Source organism: Carya illinoinensis, chromosome 3, assembly GCF_018687715.1.
Source record: "Carya illinoinensis cultivar Pawnee chromosome 3, C.illinoinensisPawnee_v1, whole genome shotgun sequence".
In the NCBI taxonomy this organism is placed as follows: domain Eukaryota; kingdom Viridiplantae; phylum Streptophyta; class Magnoliopsida; order Fagales; family Juglandaceae; genus Carya; species Carya illinoinensis.
In genome coordinates, this window is record NC_056754.1 from 39,818,598 (window position 1) to 39,834,843 (window position 16,246).

At 33.5% G+C, this 16,246-nt stretch overlaps 1 long non-coding RNA gene across 2 annotated transcripts; it reads left to right on the forward strand.

Moving 5' to 3' along the window:
* The first annotated feature begins 867 nt into the window (after nucleotides 1-867).
* On the forward strand, nucleotides 868-6,840 carry LOC122304216. Of its 2 annotated transcripts, XR_006240964.1 has the most exons (5): nucleotides 868-1,060; nucleotides 1,159-1,194; nucleotides 1,287-1,807; nucleotides 5,715-5,813; nucleotides 5,918-6,840. It is a non-coding gene; the product is annotated as an uncharacterized LOC122304216 (long non-coding RNA). The 2 variants fall into 2 exon arrangements; XR_006240965.1 differs by having other exon boundaries at nucleotides 5,715-6,840.
* Nucleotides 6,841-16,246: the final 9,406 nt, after the last annotated feature.

Sequence of the window (16,246 nt, forward strand, 5' to 3'; positions counted from 1 at the left end):
GATCAGAGGATACAATAGAATATCGGTTCTATAGATGAAATGAGATTTGTGGTTTGTGGTTTGTGAGAATGTGAATGTTAGCAATATGCGTATTTATTGAAGAAAAAGTTACCGTTACATATAAGACAATAAATGTTACCGTTTGAGATAAGATCAAAAAAGTTACCGCTAGAGAAAAGCCAAAAAATGTTACCGTTAGAAAAATGACAAAAAATATTACCATTAAAAAAATGACAAAAATTTTTATCATCAATACATAACTACGGATCCCCATTAGCGAAATTGATAAAGAGTACTAAATAAAAAAAATGCCTCATCACGTTAGAAAATGTACTAACTAAAAATAAAAAATTACTATTTTTATAATACGAATTTCGGTTTTAATAAAAATACTGTATTGGATAGTCAAAATCATATAAATATTTAGTAGAAAGTGATATTTGAAAAAAAAATAATAAGACAAAAAAGTTAGCAGTTAAGATTGTAAATAGAAAAGAGAGACAAAAGTAATAATAAAAGAATAAAAAAATATTATTTAGTGGAATAGAGATAGAGATAGAGAATGGGATGTAGGAGGTTTTAGAAAATGAATAAAAGCTAGAGATAAATTTAAGATAATATGATTTTGAATTAAATTATAGGAATGGAGATGAGAAACCGAATAAAAATGCTCTTATAGTTATTTAGTAAGAGAGACTATCACTATACCGGATCTCAAATTTACCACTAAACTGTAAAGTGGACTTCAAATCTCGTTCCCTTTGAATAGTTAATATTTCTCTTACCGAAACTGCCCCTAATATTGAGGTAGAAAGAAGAGCTCCAAACATTACTTTTCCGTCCATTCCCTTTGCTTGATGTCTCTGTCTTCGCAGCTGTAAACCATTTCCTCATCAAACTCGAACTCGTTCACTTTACTCTTCAGGAAACCTGTTTCTTTGATTGGTTTCACTTTGCTTTCTTATTTCTAGGCAACTGACCAACACAACGGACGAAAAGGGCTATGGGAAAATTTTGGGCGTTGATTACCCATTATACTACTCTTCCTTTCACTTCCTGGGTAAGCTTTTGTTTGTATTAATTTTTCTAATATTTTGTTTTCTGATCTTGAAGTGTTGCCACAATATAAATTATTCCTGTTATTAATGATTTCTGCAGGCCGGTGTTGATGCTAATGTGCTCCTTCCCTTATGAGTATGTGAATACATTGTAATTTTGATATATTACTTCTTTCAGCATTCCATTTCTTTTTATCTTAGCTTTCCGCATGGTTTTCTCTTCTCTAGGTAGCTGACATTTCTTCAACTCCAAGATACTCAAAATTATGCAGAAGCTGAAAGAGAAAAAGGTCGCTGAGATGCAGGATAGATTCAAAGGAGCTGGCTATTAACGTTAAAGTGGTAGTGGAGAGCATTATGCATACAGCTCGCCATCTTGGTGAGTATCACGAAAATGGAAGTACTCACTACTTGGAAGAACACCATGGGAGGCAAAGTGCTTGCTCCTAAAGTAAGTATCATATAGATCAAAAGTGCTCGCTACTAAGAAGAGCATTATGGGAGGCAAAGTGCTCGTCACTTTGGTAAGTGCCTTGAATGAAGCACAACGCTCTTCATGTGAAGGGTATAAAACTCGTCATATCAGCTCATGAAGAGAGAAAATATTAGCCTCGAGGCGAGCACCATGGAGCATTGTTGAGCTGAAAAGTGCTCCCCCCAAGTGAGCATCACATGAATAAAAGTGCTACACATCTCGGCGAGAACCAAGGGAAGCAAATTGTTCCCCACCCCAGTGAGCACCATGGAAGGTAAAATGCTCTCACCCAGTTTCAGTATTATGAGAGCAAAAGAGCTCGCCCCCAACTGAGCACCTTGGAGAGTAAGGTCTTATTTGTGTAAGAAGGTATTCTTAAATATTCTCAAATATTTCCTTTTAAAACATCACTCAAACAATAAAAACTTTTTAACTTCAAATTTTTAATTTTTCCATATAATTATTACCTAATCAATATTAAAATACAAAACCCTATACAACTTTTCCAAACACCCAAACAAAAATTAAAAAAAAAATACAATTTTTTTCAAGTAGCAAAAAAAATATGTATTAGAAAAACATATTTAAACAATTTTTTATTTTATAATATTTTTATTTAATTTTTTCTCTAATTTTTCAAAACGTAATAAAACATTTTAATTTAAACTATTTTATTACTATTTACTATTTACAAAATATTTCACTATTATTCATAAATATTATAAAATATTATAAATGTCCAAATGAAACTTAAAAGTGCTTGTCACCTTGGATAGCACCATGTAGCATTAAACTTGCCACATCGGTGAGCATAGTGGAGAGGAAAGTGCTCTCCCTGTTAGCAAGCACTATGTGGAGCAAAAGTTCTCACCACCTTAGTGAGCATCATGGAAATTGAAAGTGCTTGCCCCCTGGTTGATCATCCTGGGGGCGAGCACTTTTGCTCTCCATGGTGCTCGATTCAAGTATAATAATTTTTCCTCCTACGATGCTCACCACTTGGGACGAGCACTTTTGCTCAACATAGTGCTCACCTGGGGGCAAGTGTTTTTCCTCCCTTGGTGCTCGCTCTGGGAAAGAATACTTTTGCTCTCCCGTAATGCTCATTTAGGGGGCATGTACTTTTGCTCTCCACAGTGCTCACCACTTTTACTCTCTCTGATGCTCGCCTGAGAGATTACACTTTCCTGACATGGACCTCACCTTGAGGGGCGAACACTTTTGTTCTCCCGTGATGCTTGTGTAGGAGGTAAGCACTTTTACTCTTCATAGTGTTCTCCAGTGGGCAAGCGGTTTCCTTCTCGTGGTGCCCATCCCAAGGGGCAAACACTCCCATGGTGCTTGCCTAAGGGACGAGTACTTGTGCTTTCTTTAGTGCTCTTCATGAGGGAGATCACTTTCCCTCCCATGGTGCAAGCACTTTAGCTTTTCATGGTGCTCCTCCGAATGAGCAAACACTTTTTCTTTTCTTGGTGCTCTCCTCAAGGGCGAGCGCTTTCCCTTTTCTGGTGCTCATCCCTGAAGGCAAGCACTTTCCCTTTCACGGTGAAAGGAAACATGCTTCCAAAAAGATTTCCCTTTCTCGGTGCTACTTCGCTTCTTAGGTAAGCACTTTTACTTCTGAAAACTAATTTGAATAGAAAATAGTAAAAATAAAAATTTATCATTACAAGGATCGGGCTTTGAAATTTATTCATAGTAGATGCTATGGCATTACAATTTTTTTGAAAAATAATTTTTTTTTTTTCATCAGATTTCGAGTAATCTTTACAGGGGAACAACCCCTAATGGTCTATAAATTACCATGACATTTTCTATTAATTTCTTGTTTGTATGGACAATGCACAATCCCAAACACACCGAAATGCCTTGATCAAAATCTTTTTCATGAATAAAAAAAGAAATATGATTCTTGAGAAAAAATTATTTCATTCACAACAAAAAGTATTACATGGAAGATCAATGATTGGTGGACCTAGGATTTCAAGGAAATAGATTTACTTGGACTGATGGGAGACATGGCAATGCTTTGATTCAAGAAAGATTAGACAGAGCTATTGTCAATGGGGACTAGAGGATCAGATACCCAAGAGCAAAAGTTAGTGATCTCCAAAGCTCTATAGATTTAAAGCAACGTGGATTAGAGATATGAATAACAAAGAGATCGTTTCAAAGGCGTACTGCACCGGCTCTCCTCCTGCCTTCAGGCTATGTTGGAAAATTAGAGGGGGCGGGGGGGGGGGGGAAGGCTTTCAGGAAATGGAATGAAGAGAAATTGGGCACAGACCACCAAAAGATTAAAGAGATGACTGAAACCCATGATGATATCCAAAAAGCCAATAACTTGGAGGATAGAATTGAAGAGGAAAAGAAGCTGAGATCGAATATCATGGAAGAATTAAGAAGGGAAGGGTCCATAAGGAAGCAAAAGTATGGAATTACATGCCTCAGGACATCGGATCTTTAACTCCTAGTTCTTCCATTTATCTGTCGTTAAAATGAGAAGGGAATACCATTGAAGTAATAAAAACAAACGAAGGAGAGTGGCTCACAAATAGAACATAGAAGCGGCAACGCCTCCATGTCACATAAATAGAACATACTAACAATTCTAGACTTTCTTACTAGATTTATATTATAATACAGTCTAATTATAAATATGTAATTAAATGCTAGAAAGTTTGGTATGAAATTAAGTTGGAAATAAGTTAGACACTAGTATAATAATATAATCAAACATTATAGTATAAGGCCCTATTTGAATGTTGAGCTAAGTTAATATGAGTTGAGTTCTTTATTAATAGTGACGAGTTGAGATGGTGGAATAAGTTTTATAAGGCCACCTAAGATGAGTTTAAATGTGTTTAGATGTTAAGATAAATTTATATAAATTTATAGAAATTTGAAAAAGATTGTGAGTCTCGCATGTAAATGAGTATTAAGTTGAAAAATGTTGTAGGTCCCACGTGTAATGAGGTTTTGAGTTGAAATAAGTTTAGTAATTTGAGATTTTAGTGTTTAGATATTAGACCTTAATTTAAAATTAGATTGAACAGTCTAAGTTCCAAATAGGGCCTAAGTCTTGTAGAGAAATAAATTAGACACTAGTATAGAAATAACTAATAAATCTAGTATAATAAATTAACAATACATAATATCAATTTACTAAAGTATAATAATATGTAATTAGGCACCATAGTTATAAAGAAGTTAGTGCCTAGAAACAAGTCTAGTATAGGAATAAGTTATAAATAAGGTGGACACTAGTATAATAATATGTAATTAAACACTATAGTATAAATCTAGTATAGTAATAAATTAGATACTAGTATAGAAATAAGCCTAGTATAATGTTAATAAGTTAATAACACGTAATACTATAATATAACAACATATAATTAGACACTAAAAATTAGTCTAGTATAGAAATAACTTAAACACTAGTATAACAATATGTAATATTATAATATAATAACATAAAATTAGACACTATAATATAAATCTAGTATAAAAATAAGTTAAATACGAATATAGAAATAAGTCTAGTATAATAAGTTAATAATACGTAATACTATAGTATAATAATATATAATTAGACACTAATGAATTAGTATTTATTAATAATTAAACTTGGTGTTGAAAAAAGTAGAAAACCCATAACTAAATAAAACTTGTGGCTAAAACATAGATTAAAATTAAATTTAGGGTTTAAAAAATAGAGTTTGGTATAGGGTTTAAAGCAAAAAAAAAAGGGGCCCAAAACAGGGTTTAGGGGAAAAATGGGTTTAGAAGCCCAACACTGCAGTAGCCCAGCCCAAAATAGGGTTCAGGATCAAAACGGCATCGTGTCATCAAGGTAACCGCACAACACAAGTCCTATAATGAAGCAAAACGACATCATTTCTAGAGTATAAAACGGCGCCGTTTTAGAATTGTTAGGGTCTCTAAGAGATACCGATCTCGATTGAGTCGGTGCCCCACCTAAGGCCCTACAAATTCTTCACTCCACAAAAGGGTCTAGGACAAGGAGAACCTTTATATGCATTCTTGTTCATCCTTGTAGCTGAAGTTCTTTCGAAACTTATTTTTAAGCAATGGAAGGATTCACGTATCAAAGTAGCAAGAAGGGCACCTGCTACAACACACTTGATGCTTGCTGATGATCTGATTTTGTTTTGTAGGGCAAATATGTTAAAAAGGAAATACTAGCAGATCCTCCATCTTCTTCAGCCAAAAAATCCAACCCAGAACGGCAATGATAGAGTATTCTATCAAAAATGGTAGGGTGGAAATCAAAAGTCACTAATTAGAGCAGCAGCAACCTCTATACCCATGTACTGGATGTCTTCTTTTCTACTAACAAAGGGCTTTTGTGGTTCTGTAGATGCCAAACTCGAGACTTTTGTAGATGTCTTCTTTTCTACTAACAAAGGGCTTTTGTTTTTATGGAAAATAGCATGGAAGGCAATACCATTTAGAGCCCATGCATGTGTGAACAAGAGACAATTGAGCATATATTTCTGAAATGCCAGGTTACGATGGTGGTATGGAGGGAATAGCCATTGCCAAAAGCCGTCACACTTGTCCATGGAAGAGTGGATAAACAATGTACTGCATCCCTAAGAAAAGCTGAACCTTGATGGAGAAAAAGAGCATGAATTAACCTTGTGTGCTGCGATAATCATGGACTCAATGTAGTTCAATAGGAATCAGAACGTGCACCGTGGGAAACTTCTAAATGCGTTGACTATTGCTAGAGATGTAAAAAGAACTCCGGAAGAACATCCACTGGAGGAATGGAAAGAAGACAACAAAGAGAAAGGCACATGCTGGTTACATCCAGAAGAAGGCAAATGGAAAATCAACTTCGATGTTACAGTAAAATCAAACTGCTCAGCCATTGCTGCAGTATGCCGTAATCACAGGGGACAAATAAACAGGGCATGGATGGAAAAAGTTTATATAAATTCGCTGCACTGAGTGAAATGGAAATCAGAGCTGCAAATGTAGCATGCAGGATGGCAAGCAATCTAGATATCAAACAGGTCCAATTAGAATAAAGGATTGGGCCGAGGAAACCAGAGCAGTTCTGAAGTACAAAGTAGGCACACAATTTAGCTCAATGGGCAGCAAAGGATAATATTCTTGGTTTCTTTTGGGGCTTTTATATTCCACGGCACATTGTAAAATGGGATCGGGTCATATCTATATATTCAGCAAAAAATAATAATAATAATAATAATAAGGAAAGAATAAGGTTTTCTTAGTTGGATTTGTTTATAATTTATATGATTTATGATTTATCTATATAATTTATGATTTATTTTTATTGTATGCTATTGAGTTACCTCATAATTTCATTTTTTTATTGATCTGTCTCAAACATTTCACGTGCTAAAAGGATCTTTCATTTTATTTTCTTCATCACTATCATAAAACTCACTCAATTTTTTGGAAGTAAGATTTTATTTTAAAAAATAAATGGAAGACAAAAGGTTTCTTACCCTTTAATGATTACTAATTCAATAGAGAGGAAAAAAATTTCATCTTTTAGTGTCATGAATTTCCTATTACGTGTATCTTTAGCTTTCCCACCACTTTTAACTCTTCTATCATTTCATCATTACCTTTCCAATAAAGAAAAAAGATTATTCAACTTATTGTAACTATTGAATATTTGTCATTTACCTCTTTTATTTCCTCTCTTCTTAACTATTATACTTTAAATTTTTCTATTCAGACTATCCTTTTTTTTCGAGAAAAAAAAAAAAGATGAACGACACCTCTAATTTTATTCATAACTCTCACTTTTGGCGGAGAAATACCTTTGACAAGAAAAGCTCGGGGATTACAAAAAAATCCAAAAACAAGCTTTAAAAAACACTATCTCTATATTATACTAATTACAATAAAATCTATACTTAAAACAGAGTTAAAAGCTACAACCATCTAATTTTAGTGCCCAAATCAAGGTAGTCTCAAAACATCCAGTCTATACTCTACCAAAGCCAATGTCGGCAATTGACTAGCCAAATAAGAATGTTGAATAGAAAAGGAAAGCAAGAAGTCCTCCCAAATGTTATATAAGTGCCATGGTGGAGCAGTGGAATTATGAAAACATTGAACAATGATTGCCGAATGAGTTTCAAACTTTCAAATATTACACGAGTGGAATCTAGCTGCAAACAAAATAAGAGGCTTTGTTTTAGAGCCATCAACTCAAAGTATTAGTTCCGTGTCCAAAATGGAGAGAAAAGGCAAATGCAAATTCGCCAGTTGCATTTCTCAAGATACCTCCACATCCTGCCATACCAAGATTCACAATCATAACCCGTTATAACATTCACAGCCCACATCCATATTGAAACCAAGCAATATGATGACGTGTGTGTGCTAAATAGAAACACGGGGTTTAGATAGTTATATTGAATTTGTACTTATATGGAGAATTAACATGTTAGTGATTAACTTACTGTTTAGGTTGTAACATTGATAGAGCTTGAGTCCAAAACTTTAGTAACTCTATGCAAGAATTAGGTAAACAATATTTCTATACTAGACTTTGCATAAAAAGAAAATGAACTGAAATTGATTTATGAAAATGTGCATGATATGTTTTGAAAAGAAATGTGTAAACAATCTCATATATATGTTATGCATTACTCATGAAATATGTATAAAAGAGAAAATGTTTTCTGACATGACCGATGTAGACATGAGCAATATTTTGACATATTGTTTTTTAAAAGTACAAAAGAGCGAATATGAAATCTGGAAATTTTCTACATGTTATATAAAGATATTCTAAATTTGATTATGTAAAAAATGATATGAATATGTTCAGCACTTTATTTGATATGATATGCATCTGAAAAATCTTTGACATGACTTTCTGATTTTGTTCTGATTCTATATTTAATTCTATTTATGGTTCTGATACAACGACTATGATTCTATTATATGGTTGCATGTACCAATACCTCTGATATGAGTATACCCACTTTGAAAATAAAATATTTTTTTTTGCATGTTCTTTCCTGTGTGCACACTCAAGGCTTCAAAAATGAATAAGAGAAAGATTTACATTCTGATATTATATGGTTTGGCTACCAAGGATAGCACAACTCTACCATTGGGCTTGAACATGGTATGCATCTGAAAAATATTTGACATGACTTTCTGATTTTATTTTGATTCTATATTTAATTCTATTTATGGTTCTGATACAACGACTATGATTCTATTATATGGTTGCAGGTACCAATACCTCTGATACGAGTATACCCACTTTGAAAATAAAATAATTTTTTTACATGTTCTTTCCTGTGTGCACACTCAAGGCTCCAAAAATGAATAAGAGAAAGATTTACATTCTGATATTATCTGATTTGGCTACCAAGGATAGCACAACTCTACCATTGGGCTTGAATATGGTATGTGATATGGTAATATGATATGATACAAGACGATATGATATGATAAAATGAAAATGTTCAATCATGTTATGCTAAAGGGTTTTTAAATATGAAAAGTTAATTTTAGAATATGAACTGTTTGAAATGTCGCTCTGATTTTCTAATAACACGTTTTGAAATATGCATATTGAAACTGAAATGTTTTGTTTCTGCATTCTGAACTCTTTGAAAAGACTCATGTTTATGTACTAGTATATATTTTTTACTTACTAAGTTATTGATAACTCACTCTATTATTTTCATAATATTTTTAGATAATGTTGATGGTTCAGTTGGGGATTAGGAATAGAGATTGTGAGCAAGACAAGTTAAGGATAGGAAGTTCACCTATGGGTACTAGTGAGTAATAGAGGAGTTTTAATTAGTAGTCTAGATTTCAGTTTGTTATGGTTTATGGGGATTTATGTAATTAATTGTTCATTATATCGGGGTACTAGAGATTGTGGAAATGTAGATTTATGTTTATTGGATTTATCATATTGATGACCTTGTGAAGGAATTAATGCATTACGTTGAAATAGATGAATTTATGCTTTCATGTTTTGGAGCTTTTGGAAATGATACATGTATTTTAGGGCTGAGCAACCGGGTACTGGACCGGGTATTTGGGTATACCCGGCTCGGAACCCGGATTCCAAATCCGGGCCGGAGTCCGGCCCGGATATACCCAGGTTATGACCCGGGCTGGAACTCGGATTGATTCGGGTTTTTACAACTCGGAAATCCGGGTTCCGGCCTCTACTCAGATTTTTTTTTTAAGCCTATATTATCAAACTTTTTTCAGAAAAAATATATTGTGACACTCTTTTTATTTTTCAGATCTTTGCACATAATGTTCCTTCAAAATTCACTTCAACAGAAATAAAGCATAATATAAGCAGGCTTAAATGATCAGCAACTTACACCAACTACTTGGGTGGTTCTGTATATTGAAAAAAAAAATGATGGAACCGCAAAAACAATGAACAATACAGTTTCTTTCTTAAGCATTATACATAATACAAACGAGTAACTTCTAAATGTAAGGATCACAGGCACGAATTTCATGTCTAAAAGGAAATGGAGAGACAAAAAAGAAGAAGGAAGAAGAAAGAGATCCTGGGGCGTTTGACTTGTATAGTCTGAGGGGGCACTGCAAACAGATAAATAACAGTGAACTTGATCAAAAAATGAATATATACATGAGAGAGAGAGGATTCAACAACCACGCACCAATAGATATATGCTGAAATTGCATGCTTTTCCAAGCAGAACACATTATTTATTTTGACTTTCTAAAAATTATAGCATTGGGACAAATTCAGATCATTTGGTGGAATGGAAAAATTCTAATAAGGAATTAATTATATGCTTTTTTTGGTCCTCGGCTCAAAGCATTACCAAATGGTTGCACAAGTTGCTGAGATATGAGGGCCCCTAGAACCAGTTTGAAGGCATAACAACTAATTATTTAGTTGGAAAAATCAGTTGGTTAATTGTAACCAAAATGAGTTGGTATTCTAAATCCAAAAAAATCAAACTGAAAATTTGGCAAATAAAGAAAGGCTTCAGGTTCAAGATTTGAACTTTCGGAGCAAATATGGTTCATTTGCAGTTAAATGGTCCAGTCAACTAATCACTGCTCATCTAACGACTCTTTATTGAAATCGACATGTGAATATCAATACTTTCAAATCAATATTAGCATACTTAAGTAGGACGGATTTGTATACAAATAAATATTAGCATACCTAAAACACCAGCAATCATATATCAAAATGGATTGGACAGTCACTATTCGACACAGGATTTATATGAACAAGTTCCTAGATATTAGGAAGTAACCACACTCCAACTTAAAATTAGTTAAAATTTTGAATAGGTTACTTCTGTACCACAACACCACCAATCATCCCATAAATTGTTTGCATCCAATGGAAAATATTCAGGGGAAAAATTAAAGTCGTGCACTGATTATCTAAGCCTAACTAAAGAAATCAAGGGTGTGCACCATTATTCCGTGGCTGTATTTTAAATATCACACCGATCAATATAGGCATAAGATGTCTAATAATATAAGCAACTACCAAGACAGCCCACACGCACCAAAATAGACAAAAATAAAGGGACATGAACAAGACACTCACATAACAATCTTTGCCTTCTAATCCATACTTTGTCTCCCTCAGATCTGCAACACTGCGCCTCACCTGCTCACCACGATACTCAACCACCTGGAGACACATACGTAAAATCAGTTGTATCACACCCAAAATCAGAAACCCTAAACAAATCACACCCAAATCAGAAACCCAAAACAAATCACACCCAAAATCAAAAACTACACCAAACAAATCACACCCACTAAAAAAAACCACACCATAAACTAAAGAAACCAAAATGGAAGAAGAGTTTATCAAAAACTAACCTGATTTGTAGTGTTTCTGAGGATGACCAGATGAAACGACGACAGGATGACGGCGACGATGGGATGACGGCGACGACGGGATGAGTGGATGACGGCGATGGGATGATTTGTAGGGTTTCGGGAAGATTCTTTGAGAGAGAGAGAGAGAGAGAGAGAGTCAGATTTGGGGGGGGGAGAATCGTGAAGCCGAAGGCGAGGAAGGGATATAACCCAGTGCCAAAACGGCGTCGTTTTGGCACTGGGTTTGGATTTTAAAAAAACCCGGGTACCGGATTTAAAACCCGGGTACCGGCTTTTAAATCCGGTACCCGGCCCGGGTGCACCTGGGTTTTAGAAAACCGGGCACCGGCCCGGGTGTTTTCCGGGCAGGTGCCCGTAACCGGAACCCGGTTATCCGGGTTCCGGACCGGGCTGGAAAAAAATCCGGCCCGGTTGCCCAGCCTTAATGTATTTTTGTACTAAGAGACATGATTATAGGTGACAGGTAGTAACTCTCTAACCCATCCGAGTATGGGGCGTTAATGGAAACCTCTTACAAAGTTCCACAAATGTTATTCCAATATGCAAGATCTCCACGTAAAGTGAATTTAACCAACTTCTATTGAGGATGATGATTGAGGGTTCTCAAAAATAAAAGATAGTAAAATGAAAGAAATGTAGTTGAAGAAGGTGAATGTGGAAGAATGTATATATGGATAAATCAAAGAAGATCAACGAGAAACATATCTAATGATTTGACTCGGTCCACTAATGTATCGGCAATTGGGAGGGGTATTTCCCGCCCGGCCTCAGCACGATTGGGCCTAAGCCCAACACTGGTCGTCTAGGTTTGGTCTCATTATCTTGAGGTCCCAATTTCGTCCAAAGGGCCCAAGCCCTCAAAAGTTGCATCGGAGAAGGAACACAAGAAACCTTCCATAGGGGACAAATGTGACCCACCGACTCTAACATCTCCTATTACATCTAGCTTTAAAGACTTACATCAGTAGAATAAACGAAAGACCTGGATGACACTCCATTCTTTGACGAAGGGGACCAAAAGTGACCGCTCCGTTCACATACTGCCGGGACTCGCCCTAGGAGTCATGCCGCATTAAAAGCACCATGCCAGAAGCCAAACCACATTAAAGGCCCTTACCCAAGCCATCATATTGCATTAAATGCTTAACCTGACCTACACCACAATATGCATGAGGAGACTAACTTAGGCAACAAATCGGAGGCTCTCCGAACGACCCTGAGTCCACTTTCTTCTTTGTATTCACAGGTGAAGATACTGGCCTGAGTTGCTAGAATCTTGCCCAGGTGTACAAAACACAACGTTAGCAGCACTGCTAGGTATATATAAGTGGTTATTGTTTTGTTTCAGATTTTAAGATCTTGATTTGATGAATTAATTATCATCAAAAAATATGAAAAGTCCCACCACTTGCTCCCAATATGTCAAGTAAGGTAAGAGGCCCAATCCAAGAACGGCACAATATCGAGGAATATATATAGCCTTTATACCTAATATATATGAAGGATGTGGAACGATGGATTCATGCACTACAAGAGATATGATTTTTTGAGACAAAAAATTTTGTCTCAAAAAATGGAAATTTCGTCCCTAAAAGTTTTGGGAGATGAAAAAATTTCGTCTCTATTTTGTCTCAAAAAGGCTGTCTCAGAAAGTTTTTGGAGACGTCTCTGAAAAGTATTTTTAGGGACGAAATTGGGCAGAACCGATCGAAACCGTTCGAACGAAAAAAATTTTCTGAGACAAAAAAATGTCGTCTCAGAATCAAGTTCGAACGAAAATATTTTTGTTCGAACAACATGAAATGTTAATTCGAACCAATAACCATATCTGACCAAGTCCGTTCGAACAAACAAGTTCGTAAGTGACTTTAGTTCGAAGAAAAATATTAACTGTTCAAACAAATAATCTATTTACAGAAATCTTCTGTTCGAACGGACTATTAGAAATGAATTTATTCGAATGAGTATTTAATTGTTCGAACGAACGCATGGATTGTATTTCCCGGTAAGTTCGAATGGGTATATTTTTGTTCGAATGGGAATATTTTTGTTCGAATGGATATTTTTTTATTCGAATGGGAATTTTTTTGTTCGAATGGATATGTTTTTGTTCGAATGTATGCATAAATAGTAATTTACCATTCGAACGGTATTGATCAAACAAAATGAAATTGATACTAATACAAATTTTAATCTATATACATCAAATTGTAATTTATATACATCAATTGTTCAAATGTTTACAAACATCATAAATATTAAAGGTAATTAAAAAACACCAAATGAATTATGATTGTGGTGGTAGTGGTGGTATAGGGTTTTGAGACATCATTAATTGAAATTGTTCAAACATTTTTTGGTTATTTAATTGTAGCCTTTCTTCTAATCTTGCTTCTAAATCTGCTGCTTGATCTAATCGGGTTAGCAACTCTTTTTCCTTCGATCTCAATCATTCTATCTCAAGTGCAGCTTCCTCTAATTTTTTAGTCTTGTCGTCATTCGATCTGGCTTTAGAAGATGATGAAGATGTTGAGGATGGCTTCACGCAACGTTCTAAGCCCCTCAAATATCCAGAACGTGATCCAAGAACTTGAGAAAAGATTTGAGCATCGTTGACAGATGATTCATCAGATAGATCCACAACAGTGTCTTTAAGAGATATCATCTTGTCCTGGAAAAAGAAAAACATTAAAATTAGTATATGTAACAAAAATATATTTAGACAATGAAATTAAATAAACTTAAACTTACATAATTTGCCTCTGCCTCAGGATTGCTCCAAACACCATCACGATTTTTATGTGCTTTAGCATACAATTGGGTCAGATCATAATCAGTAAGATTTTCTTCTTGCTGCAAAATGAAAATTAATATCATAATTTATACGAAAAAAGTGTATATATTAAGATTTAATGGAGACAATATGAAAAAATAATATCATATTTTATTTAAAAGATATGCAGTGATAAAATACCTTGTTCTAGCTTTGGTGATGTTGGCCCACCATTGTTGACAGGTGAATCACACGGGAGTTAGTAAGTGGTGGGGATGTCTCACGTGTTCTTTTGCGTTTAGGAGGCATTTCTGTTTGAAATTATAATAAATGTATAAAATGAAGTATTAATCTATTTAATTAGACTACTTAAATATTTTTAATTATACATTATAATTCTTTAATTAAATATTATATAAGTATATTCCATCATGTTAATCATCTTAATTAGAGTACTTAAATATTTTTAAATATTTAATTATAATTTTTTAATTAATTATTTTATAATTATATTTTAACTAATTAATATTTTAAATGTCGTCTCAGAATCATATATTTTAATTATATTTTATTAGAGTACATAAATATTTTCAATAATTCATTATAATTATTTAATTAATTATTTTATAATTATATTTTAACTAATTAACATATTTAATTAGAGTACTTAAATATTTTCAATAATTCATTATAATTACTTAATTAAATATTTTATAAGAATATTTAGAGTATTAATCTATTTAATTAGAGTACTTAAATATTTTCACTAATACATTATAATTCTTTAATTAAATAATGTATAATTAGATTTTAAGTATTAATCTATTTAATTATAGTACTTAAATATTTACAATTATACATTATAATTACATTTTATAATTACATTATAAAATGTCTACGTAATTGGTATTGTTCGAACAAACACTCAAACTGTTCGAACTAAATTCTGGTCGAGTTAGATTCCGTTCGAACGGAGAAAATTCAATTCGAACGGTATTCAGAGTGTTCGAATGGGACCAAGCCAGAAACCATTCACGAAACAGAGCAAAAAACTGAACCACAAAACACAATTTTCACATACACTACAACATATTTCAATATAATACATTGAAAACTAAATGATTATCCCTAAATATGATTATTAAATAACTTAGAAAACTATAAAAACTTACCTCTAATTTTTGCAATCTAATAAAAATATTAATCCACAATACCTATATGTATAAAACACATTAAACCGTTGTTCTATCACAACAAATAAATGCAGCAAATATCAAGATACTTGTAAAAGAAAATTGGAATGAAAAATAACAAAAAAAAAACATATTACCTCTTGTCCTTGTCTTTTCTCCCTCAAGAATCTCTTTTCTCTCACTTCTTTAAGCTCTCTCTCTATACAACACTCTCTCAAAGCCTCTGTCGCTCTTTCTCCCTCTCTCAAACTTCAATCCGAGTGAAAATGAAGTGAAATGATCGGTTTAATAATATGTGAATTTACGTTCTAACGGATTTTTTAGCAGTTCGAACGCAAAAATTCAAAAAGACCGCTAATTTTTCCCACAATATTTTCTCGTTCGAATTAATAATATAAGCGTTCGAACAAAAAAATAGAATATTCTCCAGCATATACTGATAATTTGGCGCGAATTTTCCCTCCAAACAAAAAAAATTTGTTCGAACATACTTTATCTCTATTCGAACTCTTTTATATTCGTTCGAATAGATAATTCTAGAAATATATAAATATACACATAATATTTTCAATATTATTATTAGTATTTGTAAAAAATATATACACTATATAATACTAAGTGTCACTAATAGCATAATACTAAGTTTCTTACCAATCTATAATATTAAGTATTACTAATAGTATAATATTTTATTTAGTATCACTTATAGTGTTATACTTATAATTAGTATCACTATAAGTATAATATTAAGTATCACTAATAGTATAATACTAAGTGATATTATAGTATAGATAGCATAAATATATGAAAACTAATAGTACTATAATATTTTATAATATATTCT